Source organism: Tamandua tetradactyla, chromosome 12 (assembly GCF_023851605.1).
Source record: "Tamandua tetradactyla isolate mTamTet1 chromosome 12, mTamTet1.pri, whole genome shotgun sequence".
Lineage (NCBI taxonomy): Eukaryota > Metazoa > Chordata > Mammalia > Pilosa > Myrmecophagidae > Tamandua > Tamandua tetradactyla.
Genome location: NC_135338.1, coordinates 13,045,774 through 13,052,599, shown reverse-complemented (window position 1 = coordinate 13,052,599; position 6,826 = coordinate 13,045,774). Strand labels below are relative to the sequence as shown.

General features: G+C 41.1%; 1 non-coding gene across 1 annotated transcript; it reads right to left on the bottom strand.

Annotated features, from left to right (window-relative positions):
- Window positions 1-3,808: 3,808 nt before the first annotated feature.
- Window positions 3,809-3,971, bottom strand: LOC143652921 (U1 spliceosomal RNA). The gene has a single exon (XR_013160968.1). It is a non-coding gene; the product is annotated as a U1 spliceosomal RNA (small nuclear RNA).
- Between the last annotated feature and the right edge of the window lie 2,855 nt (window positions 3,972-6,826).

Here is a 6,826-nt window from a genome sequence, read left to right as displayed (position 1 = left end):
CTGCAAAGTGGCAAGAGCGCAAACAGAGACAGTCAGACCTAGAAACCCTGAGCAGAGGGCTGTGTGTGCACCAGGGGCCTCCTTCACCCAACCCCATGAGGACATTTAAGTTTGGCCCTGTGCCCAGACATCACCTGGATGTCGATGGGGCAGGGTAGGGTGTCAACCTTCTTAAGGCAGGCAGAGTCGCCTCTGCTGGAGATTTTGGCCTTTAAAAAGCTACTGAATCAAAACACAGAAGACTGAGTTACCTTAAATGGGTAATTTAGAAATCCTCTTTGCCATATCCTTTTCCCAACGCCACTACCACCCTACTCCTTTCCCCAAGGAACTGGGGGAACGGAATTGCAGGAGCAGTTTGAAATTGGCAACAGAAGATAAAGGAAGGTACATTTTAGTTTTAGGGCATAACTTTGGATCCCAACAAGTTACTGAACAGCCACGTGTGCAGGGCCGAGCCTTGGGTTAGCGGGTGCCACATGGTGCTTGTTGGGGAACCACACGCTTAAGTGCACCAATTGGAATTCTTTTGGCCTGGCTCTAGTTGATTCAGCAAATTACTTAGGAGAGGATGACCCATTGTCAAAGAGACAATTCTTTGGGGGAATGCATGTCTGGCAGAGGTAGCCCTCAATTTGCAGATTGTTGCGGTACCTGTGGTAACAAAGATTCTGTATCTTTTTCCAATTTAAGAAAATTTCTTGCAGTTCTCTATGATGATGAGGTGTGGTTCTTGACGTCCAAATGAGCTGATACAGTTCTAACAGGGTGCAGCACATTCCCAGGGTGCTGGTGGTGTTTCATTCTCTATTGCCTTGCAGTTTTCAAGGTGAACTTGACATGTTGGGTCACGAGTAAATCCGTTTCACAAACCAGGAGCTCTTCCTATGTGGGTGAAATGCTTTACTTTCTGGTTTTTCTTACAATATGCCTTTTTCTACATGGCTCATCTGAAAGCATCTTTCCAGGGGCGATACCAATCTGCCCCCATCCTGTGGTGGTCTGTGATAGCTGCTAACTTCAGCTAACCTCATAACAGCACCTAGATCAACCCTTTGTACAACTCTTTAAGATTTTCAAGCTCGTAGAGGGCAGGGATTAATGTATTAACTGATCTAGAAAGTCCCTGGTATATCAGGAATACCCAGAACAATCAAAACAGCTCACAACAAGCAACAGTAATGAGAGAAGTAGATATTGTCTTGTTACTTGAAAAAACTTGGTTCTGCTGCCCTATCTAATTGGCGGCCCAAATCTAAAAGGAGAATGTAGAAAAAAGCAAGGGGAAAGTCACTCTGGGTTCTGTTTCTCTTTAATCTACGATGGAAATGCTTCTTAGGCATGTCTTCTTGAATTAACCACTAAAATACTGTGGGTTTAATCTTCTAATAAAGTAGGCTCTGTCGCTAGAAGAGATTTTAATAAATGAATCACTTAACACTTAAATTGTACTTCTGAGGAAAAGTGGAATTTAAAATAAATGAGAGTGAATAAAAGTGGTAAATAGGCAAACTGTCATGCTTGTTTTCACAAGTACAAACCCTCTTACCTACACAGTGTTACTGAATATGAGTTCATTTTTCCCTTTTGATATTTTTTATAAAGGTTTTAATTTTAATGGCTGAAATCATCTGGAAGAAGATAAAGGAAATATTGAGTAAAGAAAGATGGTGAAGGCTTTAAGAGGGAGAGAAAAACAAGCAGTTTTCCTAGAGTAGACATTATTTTTCCAGGTGTATATGAAGGAAAGATAAACATGAGACAAATAATGGTTTGCGCCTCACAGGCTGTTCCATGTAGTCATGTACTAAACCATGAAAGAAAAAAAAAATCAACCTATTTTCCCCCTTGGAAAAGCTTAAGAGGCAAAGAGAATAAGGTCAGAATCTATTTTACAGCTCAGAGAAATATTTGAAAAGTTTCTGAATTTTACAATGTACAAGTGAAATCTGTGGTAGGCTTGCATACAGGAGAGTGTAGAGCAGGACGTGTCCGTGTGTCTCAGTGTCCAGGTTCTGTGAGGAAGGGATGATGGCGAACTGTGGGACAGAGCGGGCATGGTCATGCCTGCTTAGAAAGGGTTGGACTCACTCTTCAAGAGGGTTAGGGGTTTGACACAGAGCTCTATCTCAGGGATTGTGGTACCACTGGCTCCAGATCTTCACTCTCCTATGGCTTCTTGCACTTCATATTCTCATTTGTGAGTAGGAGAAAAATTATAACAACTATTTTTAATTGAGTGTTTACCATATGTCTGACACTGTTTGGTTTTACATGTTTTTCTCAGGTAAGAGAGTATGCTATTATGGAATCTTGAATAAGGCATGAGATCTTGTTGGTTTGTACAGGTTATTGTGATGCCTTGATATATCCCAGAGTAATTTGGGCATTTGTGAAGTCCCCTTTGGGAACTGGGGAGAAAGGAGGAAATAATCAGCATCCCCATCTGGGGAATTCCTGATATTTTTGCAAGCAGTGGAGACAACCAATTCAATAGGCTGAGCCCACAATTTTGGGGCTCGTGCTGATGAAGCTTATTCCTGCAAAGGAGAGGCTAAGCTTACTTAATAATTATGCTGAAGAGTCACCCCTGGAGAGCATCTTTTGTTGCTCAGATGTGGCCTCTCTCTCTAAGCCAGCTTGGCAGGTGAGCTCACTGCCCTCCCCCCTACATGGGACATGACTCCCAGGGGTGTAAATCTCTCTGGCAACATGAGACTCAACCCCCAGAGATGAGCTGAGATCTGGCATCATGGGAATGAGAAAGCTTTCTAGACCAAAAAGCAGAAAAGAGAAATGAGACAAAATAAAGTCTCAGTGGCTGGGAGATTTCAAACAAAGTCAAGAGGTTATCCTGGAGGTTATTCTTACACATTATATAGATATCTCCTTTTAGCTTCTGGTGTATTGGAGTGGCTGGAGGGACGTACCTGAAACTGTTGAGCTGTGCTCCAATAGCCCTGATTCCTGAAGAAGACTGTCTATATAGCTTTTACAATGTGACCATGTGATTGCAAAAACCTTGTGTCTGATGCTCCTTTTATCCATGGTATGAGCAGATGAGTAAAAAAATAAGGATAATAAATGAATAATAGGGGGAGCTAAAGGGTAAAAATTGAGTAGATTGAAATACTGCAAGTCAATGAGAAGGAGGGATAAGGGATATAGGATGTATGAGTTCTTTTTTATTTCTTTGTATTTCTTTTTCTGGAGTGGTACAAATGTTCTAAAAATGATCATGGTGAAGAATATACAACTACATGATGATATTGTGAGCCACTGATTGTATAATATGGTTGAGCTGTATATATGTGGATATTTCTCAATAAAAATATTTTCAAAAGAGAAAATGTGGTTGTATTGACTACTAATTGATGACAAAGTAATTTCTTATAGGGTCTTTCCCCTTGATCAGCACATGAAGCAAATGAGGTGAGCAATGGGGTGTAATTGAAGATCTTCAGCTATACAGGTTCAAGGTTTTCCATTAACTTGACTTCCTAAAAGACTTGACCTCTTGGGCTTACCACTTGTGTGGAAAGGTCATTTGACAGAGGACAAAGACATGAAACATCTAATATGACCCCAATTACTGTTCAGAGAGTGAAGCAGACATGGCCTGCTATCCAAAGTTGCCAGGGTCCAACCCCATTTTCATTTCCTCCATCCCTTTGCATCTGGTGGGAGCCATGCATCCAGTGAAATGCGACTGGAAGTGACGGGTATCACTTTCAAGTTGATGTGGTTAAAAAGCACGTGTGTCTTTTCCTCCTTCCCTCTATCTGCCAACTAGATCCTTTTTTTTAAACAAGGGAGTGTGTGAATTCAGTCCTACACTACTAGAAATTATGCAGTCGAGTTTCCAGAGTTGGGGAAATTGCAGGGGACAGCACAGCCAGGGGGCAATGAATAAGCCTCACCCTGGGAAAACCACCCTCGTGGTCATGGCATCTTCCCTTCCAGGTAAGTGTGACAACTGGATCTGGATGCCCAGGGTGACTTTGGAGCCTGTGTTGCAGATGGCAGAACTTCTGAAGGTCAAGTCCTTGAGCTACTGTGTTGAGCAGAACCCTTCACCCCCCACACACACCCATATACACTGAACAGGAGTTTCCGTTTTGCCTTATACATGAAATAAAGCCACAAATAAACAAAATAGATTAAGCCACTGAGATTTCTGGGTTTACTTCCTACAACTGCTAGTGCTTCCCTAACTAGGAGTGCAACCTTGTACCACTGAAATTATAAAGGCTAGTTTACTTAGCAAGAGAAAATTTGGTTATGAAAGAGATAAATTGGAATGAATTCCTTTTTAGATGAGCATAAGACAACTTTTAGAAATTACAACAAAGAAAAGCAAGAGTAACTTCATATTTTTTCCTTTGGAAAATGTGCATTTAAATGTTCAATCATTTTAAAGAAAAGCAGTGCAGTGTTGAGTCATAAGATTGAGCGTGAAAACGAACTGACAGAATAATACTTATTTTCATTTCCATAGTGTTTTATGACTTCAAAACAATTTCCTGTTCATTAACTAATTTAATCCTCACAGTAATTCTGGACAGTCAGGTGGTAATAATGATGTTTATGAAAAATAATAGTGAATGCTTTTGAGTGCTGGATTCCAGGCTCTATATTAAGAGCTTTATTGTACATCTCATTTAATTTAGCTAACAGGTCCAGTAATTGGCACTTCAAGGATCCCTAATTTAAAAGTGAGACAGTTGATACTTAGAAACATTGAATAACATGTTACATATCACACTCCACTGAGTGGCCAAGTCAGGATTCAAACCCGAGACTGACTGTGAAGTCCGTTCTCTTCTCTGCTGCCCCAGGTGGCTTTTGTTTTGTGCTTGGCATTGTCCTCACTTGTTGATGAAGTTGCTGAGACCCAGCAAGCTAAAGCGAGTAGTTCAGACCCAAGTTGCCAGGATTCATCAAAGTCAGATTTTCTGACTCTGAGTTCAGTACTCATTCAACTTGGAATACCACAAATTAAGGCAAACACCAACTTGGTTATGGAGCAGACAGTCAAATATTTTTAGAGTGTTTATACAAAGGAAGTCATTTTGGCCTGGCAAAAGAGCAAACTGAAGGTAGTTTTACATTCCTATTTCAAACAGAATCATTCAAATTGGGAAAATTCCCATGGCACTGGATCACTCTGTAGGATATTCAGTGAGGGCAAACTCCTTTCCAGCCCTTTAAAAAGCAAATTTTATAGACTATCTCATTGGGCTTGTTGCCCTCAGAGTCTGATGCACAGAACCGCCTGTTGTTTGGTGAGATTTGACTGGCAAGAAAGCATCCATGTGGTTAGCTTTTGTGTCTGACCCTCGCTGGGAGGTTAAAGCCACTTTTTAGAACAGGACTCCACACTCTGCTCGTTTCTATCTTCCCAGGCCCAAGAGAAAGAGCAGCCAGGAGGTGAGGGGCTAAGGAGGGCTGGATGGCGTGATGTTCAGAATGGCACACTTCTCTGTGTCTCTCTCTGGTATGTGAACTTGGATTGTCTGCTCTAGTTTCTTTATTTGTAAATGGGGGATAAGGGTTTTGCTTTATGCAGATTGAAAAGATAATGCAAGTAAAGGACATAGCCAGGAGTGGACACTTACCATATGCTTGGTAGAATTTAACTATACCTGTTGTTTTGGCTTGCTAAAGCTGGTGAAATACAATACACCAGAAATGGGTTGGCTTTTTCAATGGCGATTTATTAATTGCAAGTTTACAATTTTGAGGCAGTGAAAATGTCCAAACCAAGGTTGACAGGATGATACTTTCTTCCTGAAGAAAGGCAGCTGACAACCCGGGTCTCCCCTGTCATAGGGGAAGGCACATGGTACATTTGCTGGTCTTGTTGCTTCTAGCTTCTGGCTTTAGTGGCTTCCTCTCTAAGCTTCTATGTATTTCTCTCTTAGCTTCTGTCTGTCTCAGCTTCTGTGTGAGTTCTTTTCTCTCTGCTTCTAATAAAAGACACCAGTAAAGGGATTAAAACTCACCTGGGTTGGGCCTAAGTAGAAATAACCTAATCAAGATATCCCACCCACAGTAAGTCAACACCCACTGTCTCAGGAATGGATTAGCTTTAAAAATATGACCTTTTCTGGGGTACATACAGCTTCAAATCATTACACTGTTAAAAGACAATGTCTGAAGGAGGGTGCACATAGTGCCATAAGAGCAGTCTTTTTGTTTGTTGTAAATTAGCCAGTCATATTTTGACCAATGCCTATAAGCCCTAAATTTGGCCTTGGCTTTAACAAACCAAGTCAGCAATAAAGTTATAAAAAAATTAGATCCAAGTCTAAGATGCTGAATTTGGTTTTAAATTTCTTGGGAAGCAGCAGGATCCTTGGATGGGACAGCTCATTAAAAGCCAAATTACCATCTGTCTGAGTTTCCCAGATGCTAAAACAAATACCAAATAATGGGTTGACTTAACAACAGGAATTTATTGGCTCATGGTTTCAGAAGCTAGAAGACTTGTTTCCTCCTGGGTTTGGTATCTTCTGGCTAGCCCACAATCTTTGGGGTTCCTTGGCTTTTCCATTGCATGACAATGCACACAGCAGTATCTTCTCCTTTCTCTTCTAGGTTCCTTTAACTTCTAGTTTTTGGCTGCTCCCCATGCCTTCTCTTTATGTTCAGTTTCCTTTGCTTATAAGCAAATACTCATTCAGCCATATTGGATGAAAGCCCACCCTCATTCAGTTTGGAGACCCCTTAACTAATGAATAGTCATATTTACTTATCGGTTCACTCCCACAGTACTAGGGGTTTGGGACCTGAGCATGCCTTTTGTTGGGGACATGATTCAATA